The 19,024-nt window shown below is 32.5% G+C and overlaps 1 pseudogene; it reads left to right on the forward strand.

Annotated features, from left to right (window-relative positions):
- Positions 1 to 109: 109 nt before the first annotated feature.
- On the forward strand, positions 110 to 18,923 carry LOC132272975 (endoglucanase 13-like; annotated as a pseudogene).
- The last annotated feature ends 101 nt before the right edge of the window (positions 18,924 to 19,024 follow it).

Genomic DNA, 19,024 nt, shown 5'->3' on the forward strand with positions numbered 1-19,024 from the left:
GATCTTGGTAGAACAAAATTTTGTCTCGGCCTGCAGATCGAACATTTACCAAGTGGAATTCTTATCTATCAGTTAACATACACTAAAAAAAGCCCTGAAACGTTTTTATATGGATAAAGCTCACCCCTTGAATTCTTCAATGATTGTCCGATCACTTGATGTTAAAAAAGATCATTTTCGTCCTCTGGAAGAAGACGAAGAAGTTCTTGATCCTGAAGTACCATATCTTAGTGCAATCGGTGCTCTAATGTACCTTGCGAATTATACTAGACCTGATATAGCATTTATAGTCAACTTACTAGCACAGTATAGTTCTGCACCAACTCGAAGACATTGGAATAGGGTCAAACACATTATGTGTTACCTTCGGGGAACGACTGATATGGGGTTATTTTATTCAAAAAAATTAAAACCCCAGTTGATCGGATATGTAGATGCAGGTTATCTTTCTAACCCACATACAGCTCGATCACAAACAGGGTACTTGTTTACTTGTGGTGATACTACTATGTCATGGCGATCTATGAAACAAACCATGACTGCAACTTCCTCAAATCACTCTGAGATACTCGCAATTAATGAAACAGGTAGAAAGTGTGCTTGGTTAAGATCTGTTATATAACATATTCAAGAATCATGTGCACTCTCCTCAATCAAAAATAGTCCAACAATATTATATGAAGATAATACGGCATGTATTGCACAAGTATGAGGAGGATACATAAAAAGTGACAGAACCAAACACATTTCACCAAAATTCTTTTCCATACTCGAGCTCTAGAAGAGCCGTGATATTGATGTTCGGCAGATACGCTCGAGTGATAATCTAGTAGATTTATTCACTAAAGCACTTTCAACTACAACATTCAAGAAGTTAGTGGACAACATTGGAATGCGTCAACTAAAGGATCTTCAGGGTTGAACTAATGAGGGGAAACAATTGATCAAAGAGGTATTATCATACTGTACTCTTTTTCCTTCGTTATCCCACTGGGTTTCCTGGTAAGGTTGTAATGAGGCAGTTTTAATCTATGCAATATCATACACAAGAATACTATACTCTTTTTCCTTCATTAGGGTTTTGTCCCACTGAGTTTTTCTTAGTAAGGTTTTAACAAGGCATATTCTTAGTGTAGTTTTGTGGACCCCAAGGGAGAATATTATATATATATACTTGTGTAGGGTCCACGAATTGACAAAGTCATCAATGAAGATATTCCTGTAGTGGTGTATGGAGGAAGATTGCATTATTGGCTTGTTTGGGAAGCCTTACTTTTGAGCCTATAAAAGGCTATTTGTATTTACTGCTTGAAGGTGACTTGAATGAAAAACTTTTTATTCTCTTTCTCTCTCTCTCTCTCTCAAACTTTACATATAAATATTACTCTACATATATATACACACACATATTCATTACACAAATGAATTATTTAATATTTTTTTAATTAATTAATTAGGTAAACTGAATTCACCCGGAAATGACCCTTATCATGGTATTAGACTTTCTTATTATGATGTCATTTTTTTTTTTCCCTTTTGAGAAATTTATGTCAAGTTTTATGTATGTGCAAGTATGTAAATGGGACAGAACTTGTTGTTGGGCAGCCTAAATGGGCCCGAACTTTAGTTATCACCTTGTGAGGCCTCGTCCATACAAATGAAATCAAAAACCGTTAGGGCAACGCCTACTTTAAACTTGAAGTTCTTGCCCTGATCGCCATCCGGATTCCGTTAGTATGAAAACTTCTCCTAAAGTGTGTTAATGGGCGGTACTGCACATTCAAACAGATACTTTTAGAAATTATCCTGAAATTTAAAAAATTTATAGAATAAGATGATTTTGTAATTATTATTAATTGTTATTTATAGAAGAATGTGATTCAATACAATATAAAATATATATTTTTATAACTTCAAGGCAAGAAAAGTAAATTAAGAATATTAAAACAAATTACATTGAATTTTGAATTTAAATAATTATTTTGAAACAGTTAAAAAGAAAAAAAGAAAAAAAGAAAAAAAGAAGAAGATGTTTTTGTAAGATAGAAGTATAAAATTTAGGAAAATAAAAACAATAAACATTTAACTATAAATTATAACTTCATTCATTCATGATTATATGGATAAAATAAGAAAATATTATTATAAATAATATAATATTCATGTTGTATCGATGCCCCTATATGTTATGTGATTCTTGTGTCATGTGTTCATATTCGAGCTTCCTATTCATCCGTTCAACACATTGGCTTTGTTATTCAATTATTATTATTATTATTATTATTATTATTTTGATTTTGATAAACACTATTTCCTTGCATAATAGGTCCTAAAGCAACCAGCCGAAATTACCGTGAAGTTTGCAAATTGGAGGTGGGTATATTGGATTGACATTTCCAACCCAAACTAAATTGGTTGAAGTGGATCTTAAACCCGTGCTTGATATATTTGAAATATTTTACTTCATTGTGAAGTAAATTAGAGAGATGGGAGAGCCGAAGAGAGTTAGATATACGTGGTTTTACTTTGGTCATAAGAGAGAATGATTTTTTATTTCGAACTCGTAATTTTACTTTGGTTGTGCCAATAAGTCTAATAAAACTCAAGTGTGAAGACATTCAAAACAAAATCCATGAAATGAGAGAGAACCAAGTGAATGGAAACATAAAAAAATAATAAAATAAAAATTCCACTTTCACTTTAAAAACACATATTATCAAAATAACTCAAATTTTGAGACTTCTTATTTGATGGGAATAGAAAATATAAAGTTAAAAAAACTTGAAAATATTGTTGCTTCAAGTTAAGAAGCTAGTGTACATCATCTTAAAAGAATTAACAAAAAAATAAATAAAATAAATAAATAAAAAGGTTTATATAAAATAACATGACAATAGCATTTTCTAATTAGTACCATATAATTGTCCTCTTTTTGACAAGTGCAATGAACGAAAAAACAATGACCGTGAGAATATAACTTCAGTACTCAAATGGCAATTTATAAATTTAGAATAAGTGACATAAGTGAGATCGATATTAGAAAAATAAGTCATAAAGTGGATTTTAAAATTAAGAATGTTTGTTATGAATTATGAAGTCATCAACATTTATTCACTTCGGTTTCGTGAAAAAGTTGCACATCAAACGCGTGGTTTTTATATTTATAGATGAAAACGATGTTGATAACCAAACTTAAATTGTCAAAATGTGTTGACATTAAGGTTTAAAGTAGTACAAAATTGAAGATTAATTCTTGGGACATGGAGTTTGTTAGAGATATTTTTATTACATTCACGACATTTTTAAATCTATCAGACTATATATGTTGGTGTTAGCAAACATTGAATGAATCATAATAACTCCGACAACAACTATTGAGAACGCTGAGTCAAAGGAAACATTAAGAAAGGAGACGAAAAAGAAACTCATGAATTACACGAAAGAGAGAAAGAGAAGAAGAAGAAGAAAGATGCACAGAGACGATGATAGTGGTTGTGGGGTGGTTGTCACAACAAATGTAATGGGTTTTGGACGGTGATAGGGAAAGGAAGTGAAGGAAGTGAAGGAAGATTGAGATCTAGTAATTGTCAAATTATTTCAAGTTTTTTTTTGCAGAAATTCTCATGTGTGATGCAAGTTTTTGCAAGTTATAATTTGTTGCCCTATTTATTGAAAAGGTTGTAGGATATTTTATTGGGATTATTACATATAAATGGACTTAGTGGCCCATATTTACTCATACATTGAGTCAAAGTCAATAATTTCTCTAAAATGTGTTTGACCCAAAAGCTGAGGTGGCACATGAAAAAATACTGTTTCATATTTCTGTTGCCTAAAATAACCTTCTTCATATTTTATGTGTTGCCTAAAATGCCTTTTTGCGAAGGTACCACTTTTTTTTCCAAAGGTACCACATTTTTGGACTGAAGGTACCACTTTTTGGCGTCCAGGTACTATGTTTTCTAAACACTCATTTAACTAAATTGGAGAATATTTTATGTTATTCATGGCGTTAATGGAGCTGTTTATGGATGTAATGTACAACCTAATTAGCTGTGTGGGGTTTAATACCATTTTCAATTGCAAAAATAAGTCCATTTTTTTGGCATCGAGGTACCATGTTTTCTAAACACTCTAGCTAACTTGGAGAATATTTTGTGTTATTCATGGTCCTAATGGAGCTATTTATTGATCCACTGTACAACCTAATTAGCGGTGTAGGGTGTAATACCATTTTCAATTGCAAAAATAAGTCCCTTTTGCGAAGGTACCACTTTTTTTCCAAATGTACCACATTTTTGGACTGAAGGTACCACTTTTTGGCGTCCAGGTACCATGTTTTCTAAACACTAGTTTAGCTAGATTGGAGAATATTTTGTGTTATTCATGGCATTAATAGAGCTGTTTATGAATGTAATGTGCAACCTCATTAGCGGTGTGGGGTTTAATACCATTTTCAATTGTAAAAATAAGTCCTTTTTTTTTTTTTGCGTCGAGGTACCATGTTTTCTAAACACTCTAGCTAGCTTGGAGAATATTTTGTGTTATTCATGGCCCTAATGGAGCTATTTATTGATCCACTGTGCAACCTAATTAGCGGTGTAGGGTGTAATACCATACGTATGAACTTACCCCCTGCCTTTAAGTAATAGACGTTTAGTGCTGATGTCAGGATGGATAAATGGGTAGAAGGTCAATTTTGCCCTTTACAATGGCTGAAATGACATTTTTAACTTTATTGACCATTGCAGAGTTACAAAACTACCCTTATTCATTCAACTGCTTCAATTTTGGAATGAAATATTTTTGATACTACATTCATGTAATAGTCAAAGAAAATTCAGTGAGGCTCTAATATAATAAGCCATACAATACTAATTCATAAAAACCCAATGCAAAAGAGAACTTCATTTCATTCCATTCAAGGTAGATGCCAGTATAATACGCTATACAATAGTTGCAAAGACATACCAACCTAATCCACAATAAAAAGTTGCACAGCTATTCTTCTTTAAAAGTAGAAAAATAGCTCACACCAACAGATTGCAAAATAGCAACAAAAAAAAATGACACTGTTCAACATTACATGTGTCTCATATCCCACATCATTTCAAGTACTTTTTGGATTTTGAGATCCTCCTATCCCACTTCCTCTAGCTCCTAATTGGGTAAATATAGGTATGTATTTTCTTGTTATGTGGTAAACCTTTTTGTGGCCCTTTTCCTTTGTGTGGTTCTAGTGAAAGTCTTCTTGTTTGTGTATTTGATGGACATGCATTCTCTGTGTCTCTGTGTGTAGTTGGAACAAAAGAACCACTTTATCTCTGTGACTGTCACATGCAATAAAAATTAAGGTATTAAGGTATTGTATAATAATAATAAGGAACAAAAGTAATATAAAAACAGATAATTCGAAACTTTGAATAATAATAATTTCAAAAAGAATTATCAAAATTAAAAAAGAATTTATAATTCGCCCAAACAGACAGCATTATTATGGGTAACACGAAAAAAAAAATTTGTGCAATTAATACAACTATGAAAGAATTCACAGATTTGTACCAAATATATATATATATATTTGATATTAAGAGACAAAAGACAATTTCAAAAAATAATAATAATAATTATCACTGATTCCTACCAACAAATGGCCTTTGGAAAATTTTCACTAACCGGGCAGAATATATAACATGGGAAAGTGCAAATGAACATTGAGCTATAGTACTAACAACTAAGTTATACTAAGAAATTACTCTATAGCAAAAATTATGTCAAAAGTCGAGGAAATTACATCTTATAAGCCTTGATGGATTAAGATGGAAATAGTGAGGTTCTTTGAGGTGAATGGTAGCTTGTTGGCTAATTAAGTTGCACATTGGATCAATAAATAGCTCCATTAGGGCCATGAATAACACAAAATATTCTCAAAGCTAGTTAGAGTGTTTAGAAAACATGGTACCTCAACGCTAAAAAAAGAGACTTATTTTTGCAATTGAAAATGGTATTAATCCCTACACCGCTAATTAGGTTGCACATTACATCCATAAACAATTCCATTAACGCAATGAATAACACAAAATATTCTCCAATCTAGCTAAGCGAGTGTTTAGAAAACATGGTACCTGGTAGCTTGTTGGCTAATTAAGTTGCACATTGGATTAATAAATAGCTCCATTAGGGCCATGAATAACACAAAATACTCTCAAAGCTAGCTAGAGTGTTTAGAAAACATGGTACCTCGACGCCAAAAAAAAGAGACTTATTTTTGCAATTGAAAATGGTATTAAACCCCACACCGCTAATTAGGTTGCACATTACATCCATAAATAGCTCCATTAACGCAATGAATAACATAAAATATTCTCCAATCGAGCTTAGCAAGTGTTTAGAAAACATGGTATCTGGACGCCAAAAAGTGGTACATTCATTTCAAAAACGTGGTACCTTTGGAAAAAAAAGTGGTACCTTCTCAAAAAGGACTTATTTTTGCAATTGAAAATGGTATTACACCACACACCGCTAATTAGGTTGCACATTGGATCAATAAATAGCTCTATTAGGGCCATGAATAACACAAAATATTCTCCAAGCTAGCTAGAGTGTTTAGAAAACATGGTACCTCGACGCCAAAAAATTGGACTTTTTTTTTGCAATTGAAAATGGTATTAAACCCCACACCGCTATTGAGGTTGCACATTACATCTATAAACAGCTCCATTAATGCCATGAATAATACAAAAAATTCTCCAATCTAGCTAAACGAGTGTTTAGAAAACACGGTACCTGGACGCCAAAAAGTGATACCTTCAGTCTAAAAACGTGGTACCTTTGGAAAAAAAGTGGTACCTTCGCAAAAGGGACTTATTTTTGCAATTGGTATTACACCCTACACCGCTAATTAGGTTACACAGTGGATCAATAAATAGCTCTATTAGGGCCATGAATAACACAAAATATTCTCCAAGCTAGCTAGAGTGTTTAGAAAACATGGTATCTCGACGCCAAAAAAAAGTATTTTTGCAATTGAAAATGATATTAAACCCCACATCGCTTATTAGATTACACATTACATCCATAAACAGTTCCGTTAATGCCATGAATAACATAAAATATTCTCTAATCTAGCCAAACGAGTGTTTAGAAAACATGGTACCTGGACGCCAAAAAGTGGTACCTTCAGTCCAAAAATGTGGTATCTTTGGAAAAAAAGTGGTACCTTCGCAAAAGGACATTTTAGGCAACACATAAAATAGGAAGAAGGGTATTTTAGGTAACAGAAATATGAAACAGTATTTTTTCATTTGCCACCTCAGCTTTTGGGTCAAACACATTTTAGATAAATTATTGACTTTGACTCAATGTATGGGTAAATACAGGCCACTAAGTTCATTTATATGTAATAATCCCTATTTTATTTGGAGGGATTAAATTATAACATTTTTAATAGTTAAGAGTGACAGGGATGATCGATCCAGTAACTTAATTAGTTGAGCAGCATCCAATTTTTCGAATAACTGTGCTCGTTGAATTGTTATTTATTTATTTTGTGTAATGAACTTATCAGTGTAGAAAGATTCTTATCAAAGTGAAAAATTAAAATATAATTATGTGAGGCTATTGCATCTATTTTTCACTTTTATTGTGTAGCCCCTATTTAATAAACTGTTTCAGTGCTAAATACACTATTTACGTAAGATGTCAAGTGGGTGTAGGCTATGTTTTGAATTTTCCATTTTGTATTTGTTTAGTTAGATCTGTTTTTCAATTGAGTAATGATAAAAAAAATTATAAAAAATAAAAATAAAAATTTGAGTAATGAAACTTGAACTTAAATCTTCAAAGCCCAATAGTCTAACAAACTGTTACTATTAGATTCTTAAAGTGAGTCCCACTGAAATTCTATTTTAATGAATTTGTAAGTTATAAACGAATCGGTCAAATTATTGGGCTAGCTATTCACTTTGAAAATCATTTTCCTTTTCGATTTAAGAAACATTTGCATCACCAGCATAAAACGAGAGCGGAAACGAGAGCGAATTCAAGAGCGGAAGCGTGAGAGTTACAAAATTAAGTCATAAATAGTGAGAATTTAAGCGAAAGTACGCGGGGGTGTGAGAGCGTGAGCGCACTCAAAACGTGAGATCAATACCTGCTGAGAAGGATTGTATGACTTAATATTTGGGCTGATCTAAAGTCCGCATTAGCTGCCAAATTATGTATAATTTCTAAGAGTAGTAGGTCTCGAAGAAGTTCAGGAGAAGCCCAGCCCTAACGTAATGGCATGTACTTTATAACTAAGTTGCCATAGGTCTGAGTTTAGGCCCCCCACCCAGATTAATTCTGGCAAAGATGGCCCAAACCATGGATTGATAAATTAAACGCTCATAGAGGACAATATTATGATCCAATGATTTCATACTGTATTACAATAAATTAACATTTTTTGTTTTTTAATCATTGGCAAAAAATTTACACACTACAACTTGGAGCATCTCCAATATAAATGTTACTTTTTCATACCAAAGTTATATTTTGATAGGAGTTACAGTGTCAAATGCTATATTTTAGCAATGCTGCTCCAATGATGCATTTCATGCAAAATGCTATTTGAAGTGTATTATTTTCATCCATCTGATATATTTTGAGAAACAACACCATATGAGAAAAAAGAGACCTCTCAAAATTTTTTGAGAGTTACTATATATGACAATACTTTTGACAATATCAAAATATAAGAGGTATTTTGAGAATCCATTAGAGTGACTATTTTCATCCACTTGCTATATTTTAAGTTTGAGAGGTTATTTGAGAGCTACCATATCTGATAATACATTTGAGAATCTCAAAATATGAAAGGCCTTTTAAAAGGAGTGTTTTATTTTCATCCACATTCTATATTTTGAATTTGAAAGGCCATTAGAAATGCTCTAACAATGTTCTCAATGGAGTGATTGTGAGAGCGGCCGGGTTGGGCCCCACCACTTACTTGACATCAATGATGTTACTACCGAGAAAGTTTATAATACTTCGTGGCCTTTCAACTATTGTATCATCTATTAAGTGAGTCTTACCATCACATTCAACGATTGAGAATTTAAGAAGTACATATCTGAGGTATTGTAAACTTTCAAACACCCAAACAAGGTGATTATGAGTATAGTATGGTTCCACCGCTGACGCAAGTCAGAATGGATAATTCACAATCACTTCATTCGGACTCCCTACCATTGTTCTTCTTAAAAATGGTCTAATTTGCTGTTCTTAACATCACAAGTTTCATTTTTAACAGATTGATCTAGTGGGAGGGTATTATGATGCCAGAGACAATGGAAGTTTGGATTTCCAATGGCATTTACAGTGACAATGCTTGGATGGAGTGTGGAGGAGTTTGGACCGGAACTCGCAGCCAAGAAGGAGCTCTCGCATGCTCTTGAAGCCATCAAGTGGGGAACAGACTACTTCATCAAAGCTCACCCAAAGAATAATGTTCTTTATGGTGAAGTCGGAGGCGGTGAGTCAGACCATGTGTGCTGGGAGAGGCCGGAGGATATGATGACTCCCCGGACTTCTTACAAGATTGATGCACAGCATCCTGGATCTGACCTTGCAGCGGAAACTGCGGCTGCTTTCGCTGCATCAGCAAAAGCTTTTAGGAAATCAAGCCCTCAATATTCTACTAAGCTCATCATCCATGCAAAACAGGTCTCTCTCTCTCCCTCCTTCCCTTTAAATACACACACATGCACATACAAATGGGGAACAAATGGGGAGTTTGAGGGTTCAAGTCCCACTAGGGACACCGGATAACCGGATATGGTCCAATCAAAACTAGTGTTTAGGCATCTTTGAAATACATTTATGGATTTGAAGAAAGCTAATCCAATTGATTTTGTCTTCAATTATAGCTTTTCCAATTCGCTAAAACTAATCAAGGCCTGTACCAGAACAGCAATCCAGTGGCTGGAAAATTCTACTCCAGTAGCGGATACCAGGTAAAATCAAAGTATATATATACTTGTGTGTGTGTGCGTGATTAAGTACCATTTTGTTTCTAAGGAACTTATCAAGACACTAGGATATATATTATATATAATGGCTACCATTTTGTTTGTCCTCCACACAGGATGAATTGATCATATGGGCAGCTGCATGGTTGCACATTGCCACTGGACGACAAAGTTACATTGATTACCTCATTAAATCCAGGAATTCAGGTGGCACCAGATCCATGTTCTCTTGGGACGACAAGTACGTTGGTGCCCAAGTCCTCATTGCAAAGGTAACGTACATGTAGTAAAATGGGATCCTCTACAGTACAACACGTGCAGTAGAGCTATGACCGACGTCCCTAATCACTTCACACATTAGACCCTATCTTTACTGACACTAAATATTATTTGTGGTTAATTATTTGCTTAATTAGATGAAAATTTTATGTTTGCACACGTAGAGCTTCTTCTGGAGGGAAAGTTAAAAGGGAATCAGAAAGTTTGGGCGGCTTATAAGAACTAGGCTGAGCAATTCATTTGTAACTGCATCCAGAAAGGAAGCAGCAATGTGAAAAAGACTCGGGCAGGGTTATTGTGGTGGAGCCCATGGGATAATCTACAATACACCACGAGTGCGTTATTTGTCACAACCGCCTATTCCAACTACTTAACCACTGCAAGATCTAAACTTCATTGCCAAGGGGGTATTGTCACACCTCACAATCTACTCGTTTTTGTTCGATCACAGGTATATAATCTTCTTATACATACATACATACATATATATATATACTCACACCCACACTTGTAAAATTAAGCCTGTCTTAGAGCTCGAACCCTCACCTAATCTTATTTAAGAGATGAGATTTACCAACAGCACTAATGGTCCCATTCCTGTTTGGATTATGTAATTACGAATTGCATACCAATTTAAATGATTTGCTGATGCTTGTAATTACTAAAATTAGCTGTAAATACTCAAATTCTTGTAATATGATTGTTGTCCCACTCACACAAGTTCAATAGAATAACATGTTAATAAAATTGTTGGAAAAAGGAGTATTAAAAACATAAATTTTGGATGAGATTTGGAATAGATTCCGCTAATAATTTTTAACGGATCTCTAGACAAGTGTGTTTCTCTTCGCAAGGAGATGAATATGTTATATTTACTTTCTCAAATCTGTTTCCGGGTGAATGAGAAATTAGCTCTAAAGTGTGGTGTTTTGATAAGCCTAAATGAGTATGCAAAATGTGGGAAGTGTTTATCCCACATAGAAAAAATGTTGAAACCAATTGAAATTTAAATAAGCTAAAATTTGGGCTTGGGCTTAGGCCTAATTATAAAGTCCGATTATTCTTTTTACTAAATGTAATTTTGGATTGGGCCTTTATTTTTAGGCTGGGCTTATTTAAATGGGTGGTTGGTTTTTGAATTTAAATTAAAAGTTAGTTTTTTAATCAAAGGGTTGTATCTATTTCCAAAGGGTTGCATCTATTTTCCAAAGAGTTGCATCTATTTCTAAAGGGTTGCAACATATTGGAATGGATGTGTCGATTGGTGAACAGACACCATGTGAACCATTACAACCTATTGGAATGGATGTGTCTATTGGTGAATAGACACCAACTAAACCATTGCAACCAATTGGAGTGGGTATGTCCAGTATGAAGAGACACGTATAAATGGTTATGTCCAATGATGAAGAGACACATATAAATGGTTGTGTCAAATGATGAAGAGACACACCCAATCCGAAAAGGTATTTTACTTAAAAACTACTTTTAGTTTTTTCCAAAGGGTTACACCCAATCTGAAAAGGCACCTTACTTAAAAAACTACTTTTTAGTTTTTTCCAAAGGGTTACACCCACCCGAAAAGGCACCTTGTTGCCTATAAATACCCCCATTCGCATCATTTGCAATTCATTCATTTTCATTTTCTTCTATCTCCCTCTCTAGACTTGAACCTAACCCAAGTGGGTTCAAACCATATGTTAAGTGGTTCGAGCCACTTACACCCTAATCCAATTTCATCGAGCCATATTAAGATTGGTCTGAACCATTTGGTTCGGATTACACCCAATTCAGCATTTATATAGTATAGATGCAATTTTGAGTCAGAGAGAGTATTACACGGAGGAGGTTCGCCGTATCCACGAGTTTATAGTGCTGCTACTGGTGGATGTAGACCATTGTATCCTGGGAGATAGACACTACTGAGTCCGTTAGCACTATAGCAGGGCGAATCTGTCTTAAGGATATAGTATCTAATACTAACCTCGGTCCAAGTTCTTTATTTATTATTATTATTTTATTGTTTTATTTTGTATATTTAATTAAATATAGAGTTGCATATTTAATTAATGATTTCTTAGCATATTGTTAAATATCTCATGACATATTAGTATAAGGTTTGTTATATTTTAAATGTCACATGAAACACATATTTTCACTAACAATCTTAAGACAGATTCCTTCCTTGTATAGATTTTATTATATGTTTTTATTTAAGATATAAACAAGTATTGATTATACTAATAATTGAGATATAATTATATATTGTTATATACATTATTATATGATAATATGCTAAATATTGATGTGTTCAATATTATGTGAAATTGAAGCATATTATATAAATAGATAATTGATATAATTCAATATTAGTTGAGTTATTTTTGTAATATGATATTATGTATTTCACGAAGAACTTGGTATAATTCACGAAGAAATGATGAATGCTATGTTGATATGTTTTGATTTAAATCAGATTTTGTAGAGGATAAGTTTTGCTTTCCGCAAACTATATTCTCAATAAAACATCTTTAAAGAAAACGAATGTGACACCATATAAATTATGGAAAGGTCGAAAACCTTCTTATAAATTCTTAAAAGTGTTGGGGTGTCTAAATCTTAGAACGTCTAAATCTTTTGGTCTTAATTTTCTAGCATGTTTATTAGAGAATGAGTCACAAAACTTTAAGGAAGCAAAATATTCTCCTTAATATTATTATTTGTTAAATTAATTATGTGATATAATTAATCATGTAATTTAATATTAAATTATATTGTTATTTTTATTTACGCGAGTTCAATATTGTTTTTATAAATGTTTACTATAATATTGAGTTATGTAGTTGTATTACTTAGTGTGCATAGTAATACAATTTTACAATACAATTTATTTAATGTGTGATATTATTAACTTTGTATATGAGTGCATGACTGGTTTGTGTATTTAATATAACAAACAAAAATTAACTAGTTTATCTATGTCAATTCTCCCAATAGTCAAGGGAAAAAGATTTATATTAGTGTCTAAGACACGTATAACTGTGAATGGGCTGAATAAGAGAGAGATTTTCGATAACTCTAAAGGGTTCAATGAAAAATGTTATGGATACACTAAGCAAGTACACCGAGACATGCTAAATCAAGCTAGTTAGCTCTGGTGTCCAATTTAGGTAAAAGCTAAAATGTTACTGAGTTGCAAACTAGTTAGCTTAGCTACAAGTTAAAATGATTAATGAAGTGTACAGAACCTAAGAGGAAAATTTGTTAATTGGTTCTAGCTCTCTACTTGGTAGTAAAAAAACACGAGGGTGATGAGTAGTCATTTTAGCTATAAGCTATTTGAGCTATACATCATATCTACTCATGTAGGAGTGAATAATACTACTTGTAAAGTAATAGTTTTTGAAAAATATTGTTCAAAACAAATTACTCTACTACTAAGGTAAACTACTTAGATAAGTGTGTACTAAAGTTAAGAGCTACTAGAATTGATAACTGAGCAAACTTAACTTCAAGCTAGTGGTAATAGCAGAGAAGTGTGTGCTCATCATAACCTGGTAGTGAGATATGAGAAGAGTGTGTTTAATCTAAGCTAGTAATGATAGCTAAGAACTCACTTTTAACTAGTAATGATAGTTGAGAAGTAAGTGCTCACTATGTGGTGATGTATCCAAGGCTTAAACAATAAGTGAGTTATTTGCTTAAATGGTTGAGTTATGTGATGTGTGACACATGAAAGGTTATGATATGTTAAGATGACTGACTTGACATGAATCTCTTAATTCATAAATACAAGAGATATAGAAGCAAATATTAATTAGAGCCCATTGTAATTAATTAATATCTTTAACATTAATTCACAGTAACGTTTGTGACATATTATAGATAAAATAAATACATATGCACTAGAGACTGTTATACATGCTTGTTGAGAAGCGAATATAGAACCTTGGAAAGGTAAATAAGGTGAAATATTTAATATATGGTATTTCAAGAATTAGAAAACCATAAGAAATATATCATATATAAAATTTCACGATTATCTCAAAGTTGTGAGAGGATATTGTCCATAGATGATATTTGATACGAATTACCTCATCAGATAAGAAATACTTATAAATGTGGGGGTTCTTAATCCTAAAAGATTTTGGATAAAACCAAAAATTATTTATAGTATTATAATAATAGTGCATATTATTTCCTACGAGGAAAATATTATGGAACAACTAGAAGAGTTCTTTTTCAGCTAAAGAACTGAGTTATTTGTTCTAGTTGAAAAGTCAAGTGTGCAAGCTTATAAGTCCTTGAGTGGATTAGAGCAAGAACCGAGACAATGACATAAATGTGATGCATAAGTCATTGTATGCCTTAAAAAATATTAATGATATACTAATTAGTATATTTGATATGAAAGATTTAACATCTGATAACATAATATATTCTCAATAGAGTGAAATTGAGATAATACTAGTTATGATAACAAAAGTCTAGCTAACTTTTGTAGATGAAAATCTCAAATATAAATATTAGTCAAAGTATATACTTAGTTGAGATTGCAAGGCATCTTAATAATTGTGTTTAATTGCACATTTTCAATCCAGGATCGGATCACTAAAAAATAATGAATTAGGTTATTGAGATACACCCTAAGTCCAATATTGCATAGATCAAGGTATCTAACTAAATTGGAGGTATAACAGTAATGCAATCTGGATATAGGATTTAAAGACTATATATCCAAGAGTGGATATGTCTTTTATTTTAAAGGTGTAGTTGTATGTCCTTAATATAACTCAAAGTTAGAAACTTTGAATAAATGAGATAGAAAAGTTAATAGACTTCACTTAGAGGACATTTCGAAGTAAGTCTATACCTGTGCTACTAGAGAAAAAGGATATTGCTAACAATAAGCAATCTTATGGCACAAAGTATACAGTTGTTCTCAACTAGAAAAATCTCTACAAAGTGTAATATTTCTAAACACAACCTTGTGGCCACATATAAAATTGAAGGTTGTATTAGAGAGCAATTGTACAGTTTTATCGAGGGGAATGGGGTTTAAAGCCGAAAGCTAACGAGTCACCTTAATGGAAACCCAACCTAGCTGACTGGAGATCCCAAGATTTAGGTTCAAAGGGACAACAGAAATTCTGAGTGACTCACCAAAAGCACTGGGAAGATATAAATCTTCTACCCGTTTCTATGATCAAACAGTGCTACCTACAACGATGATTATGATAAGCTATGTTTTTAATGACTCTTATACCTTGAAAATTCAAGTGGGGTATGGTAAGATACTCTTAATAAGAAGTCACCTATATGAGTGTGAAGTGGGGCCGCTTCTATGAGAACTATAAAGGCTAAGTTTTCTAGAGCACTCATTGAATACCAGGACTTGTTCAAGGCCAAAATGAACACAACAATAAGAACCAACTTTGTGAGGAAAGCTACTGTGTGTTTGTTATTGTCTTGGTTTACACAAATGGCTGAACAGTTCAAGATATCACGTTCACTGATTAGCCAGTAAATCCGATAGCAATACACTAGGGAAGGTTCAAAGCCAAAAGCCATCTATCCTGATGCAGTAACTTTCTGACTATACTCTCTCTAGTGTCTACATAATCATCTTTTGCATTTTACGCAAATTTTCATTCATGTGGGGAATTGTTGGAAAAAGGGGCATTAAAAATATAAATTTTGGATGAGATTTGGAATAGATTCTGTTAATAATTTTTTTACGGATCTCTAGACAAACGTGTTTCTCTTCGCAAGGAGATGAACATAGTATATTTACTTTCTCAAATCCGTTTCCGGGTGAATGAGAAATTAGCTCTAAAGTGTGGTGTTTTGATAAGCCTAAATGGGTATGCAAAATGTGGGAAGTATTTATTCCACAAGTTTTATATTAATTAACTAATAATATCAATGCAAATGAAACAAACAAGGGAAAAAAATATTGAATCCAAACTAATTACACTTTTATGCTTTTACTGTCCTTAATTAGAGTGTCTGAATAGGACTAACAATCAAATGTGTCCAGGTCTAATAATTTCTGCTATCCAAGTTTTTCTTTAAACTTTATTAATCTATTAATGATAATTTTGTGTAAGAAAATTAAAGTTGCTCTTCCCAAAATATTTTAAATTTCCTTTTTATGATACTTATTAATTTATATATTAAAGGTGATTTGAATGAAGCTTTTAGTATTGCTTTTAAAATCATTAAATATAATAAAAAACATGCTACTTATTATTGTAATCTCACTAGCAACAACAAAATTCCAATCGGTGTGAATAATTATAATTGTAATTTCAACGGATTTATCTCAATTCCTAATACAGCAAACACACTTATCTCATTTCTTAAAACAATAAAAAATCACTCCTCTTCTTATTACTTACTATTGTAATCTCACTAGCAACAACAAAATTGTAATCCATTGGAATAATTATAATTGAAATTTCAATAGATTTATCTCAATTCCTAATACATCTAACACACTTATCTCATTTCTTAAAACAATAAAAAATCACTCCTCTCCTTATTTAAAGTTTGCTAACTAACAAAACGTACCTTAAATAACCAAAGGGCCTTTGGCCCAATGGTATAACCTTCTTATCTTCAAAGAAGAGGGGAGGGGTTCGAGTCCCGACATGAGCAAAAAAGTGTGTGTGTGTTTGTTTTACCATCCAAAAAAAAAAAAAAAAAAAACCTTACCTTTAGTAGGGTTCTTACAAATATATATATATATATATTCACAAAGAAAATTCAAACTTAAAAAAGCTCAGAAAAGATTTTTCTTAATTTTTTTCATGTAAGGTTTTATTATTATTAGTATTTACATTAACAAGAAACACACACTTTTTATAAAATTTTCTTTATTTGGTATTTCTCCAATATCGGTTACTAAATTAGGAATTTTTTTTTTTTCATGACAAGAATGTTTAGTGGTTGTTAGTAGGGAGGGGTGTGTGTGAAGGCTCGAAGCCAAGCTCCCAAGGACAACATAAAGTAACCCTATTACTTGAGTTACGAAAACATCACTATATTAGGCAATGATATGAATGGGTTTGTCGTATAACTATCCACAATCATTATGGTTAGTGTGAGAATATTTTTTGGGAGCTAAAATTGGTGCTCCACAATTATCCTTTGGCACTCCATACCTTTTATCTCTTAAAATGAAATTGCAAAATAATACCTACATCATACTAAGTTATATTTTTAATATCATAATTGCCCTTCATATAAAAACATGACTCGATCAAATTCTTTTTAACATTTCTTAGAAATTAAAATTTGGTTCAATCCCCCATCTCTTATACGTGGGATTATTTTATAATTATGGGACTCCTTTACAATTCTAACTCCTCTAATTCATTAATATTTTCTCATATATATTTTTTTAGATTAAAATTTGATGAAGCTAAGTGTGTATCAATTGGCATGGCTATATAGATCTAAAAAAATTAAAATAAAATAAAAGGCTGGAATGTATAATAAATAGTTTTTAAATTGTTGACAATAAAGTAGTTTTGAAATTCTTACTGAAAGGACTCGCTCATATAAATAACATATAGAATTTTGAGTTATCAATCAAATAGTTTGTTATGTAATATGGTCAATTTTGTTTGCTTATGAATTCGTAAATAAGCAATTGTAAATTGTCAACAAATTTTTTTATATTTTAATTCATGTTCTTTTTAACTCTAATATTTTAATCTATATATTTTTTTAGTAATTTGTACTTATTTCTAGTTGGTCATTTCTTTTTACTGTTGGTGATATTTTTTTTAATTATTATTTTTTTTGGTTAAAGAGTAAGCTTGTATATAAATAAGAAAGGATATACATGGAGCCCCTATAAGGGGAAGTACAACACAAACAAACAATGGTTCAACACAACTTCAACAAGATGAAGCACAGTTGCCAAGAAAACCAAGAGCACAGTTAACTACAACACCACTAGCATAGCTATCTCAAACCAAAGCATTGGATACCATTCAAACTCAAAAGCATTGAGGTCTTCCTAAGATATCAGCCATGAGTAGGAAGAACAAGACTGCACAAAAATAGTATGCAGGTCATGTTCTGCTATGATAATTCTAAGATTAGAACTCCTCTGCAACTTAATTACAGCTAAATGAGCTCTGATGCAGGAATTTAACAAGGAGATAACATGATAAGGGGTATTGGAAACATTCTTGAAAGCTCTACTATTCCTTTCCTGCCAAAGAAAATAGATTGCTGCTGATAGTAGGAGTTTGTGAATGAAGTACTTTATTGAAGTCCAGTGAGCTGAACACCAACTGATCAAATCCATCCAGCAGCTTGGCAAAATGTAGAACCCTACAACATCTTGTATGAAGCTCTAAATCCGAGAACTAAACTGACATTTGAAGAATAAGTGATCCATTGATTCCATCTCAACCTTACAAAGATAGCACCTGTTAACATAATGTTTATACAACAGAGGTTTGGAGTCTAGTGTGTAAAAACCTTCCCCTCACTGCTAGCCAGGCGATACAACAATGTTTGGGAATATGATGTTTGAACCAAATAAGCTTATACCAAACAAAGGTTGGTGAAGGTGGTCCAAAGAATGTTGTGGTGTGTGAGAATGAGTACAACTGAGAAGGATAAGGTAACCAAACAATGTTGTCTTGCTGTTCAAAGGGTTGAGGCAGGGAGTATAACTGAGAAATAAAGTTTAAAGATTGGAAAAACTGAGAGAA

The sequence above is a fragment of the Cornus florida genome, unplaced genomic scaffold (genome assembly GCF_030987335.1).
Source record: "Cornus florida cultivar Cherokee Brave unplaced genomic scaffold, ASM3098733v1 CherokeeBrave_3.0.0_Hap2_Chr09, whole genome shotgun sequence".
NCBI classification, from domain to species: domain Eukaryota; kingdom Viridiplantae; phylum Streptophyta; class Magnoliopsida; order Cornales; family Cornaceae; genus Cornus; species Cornus florida.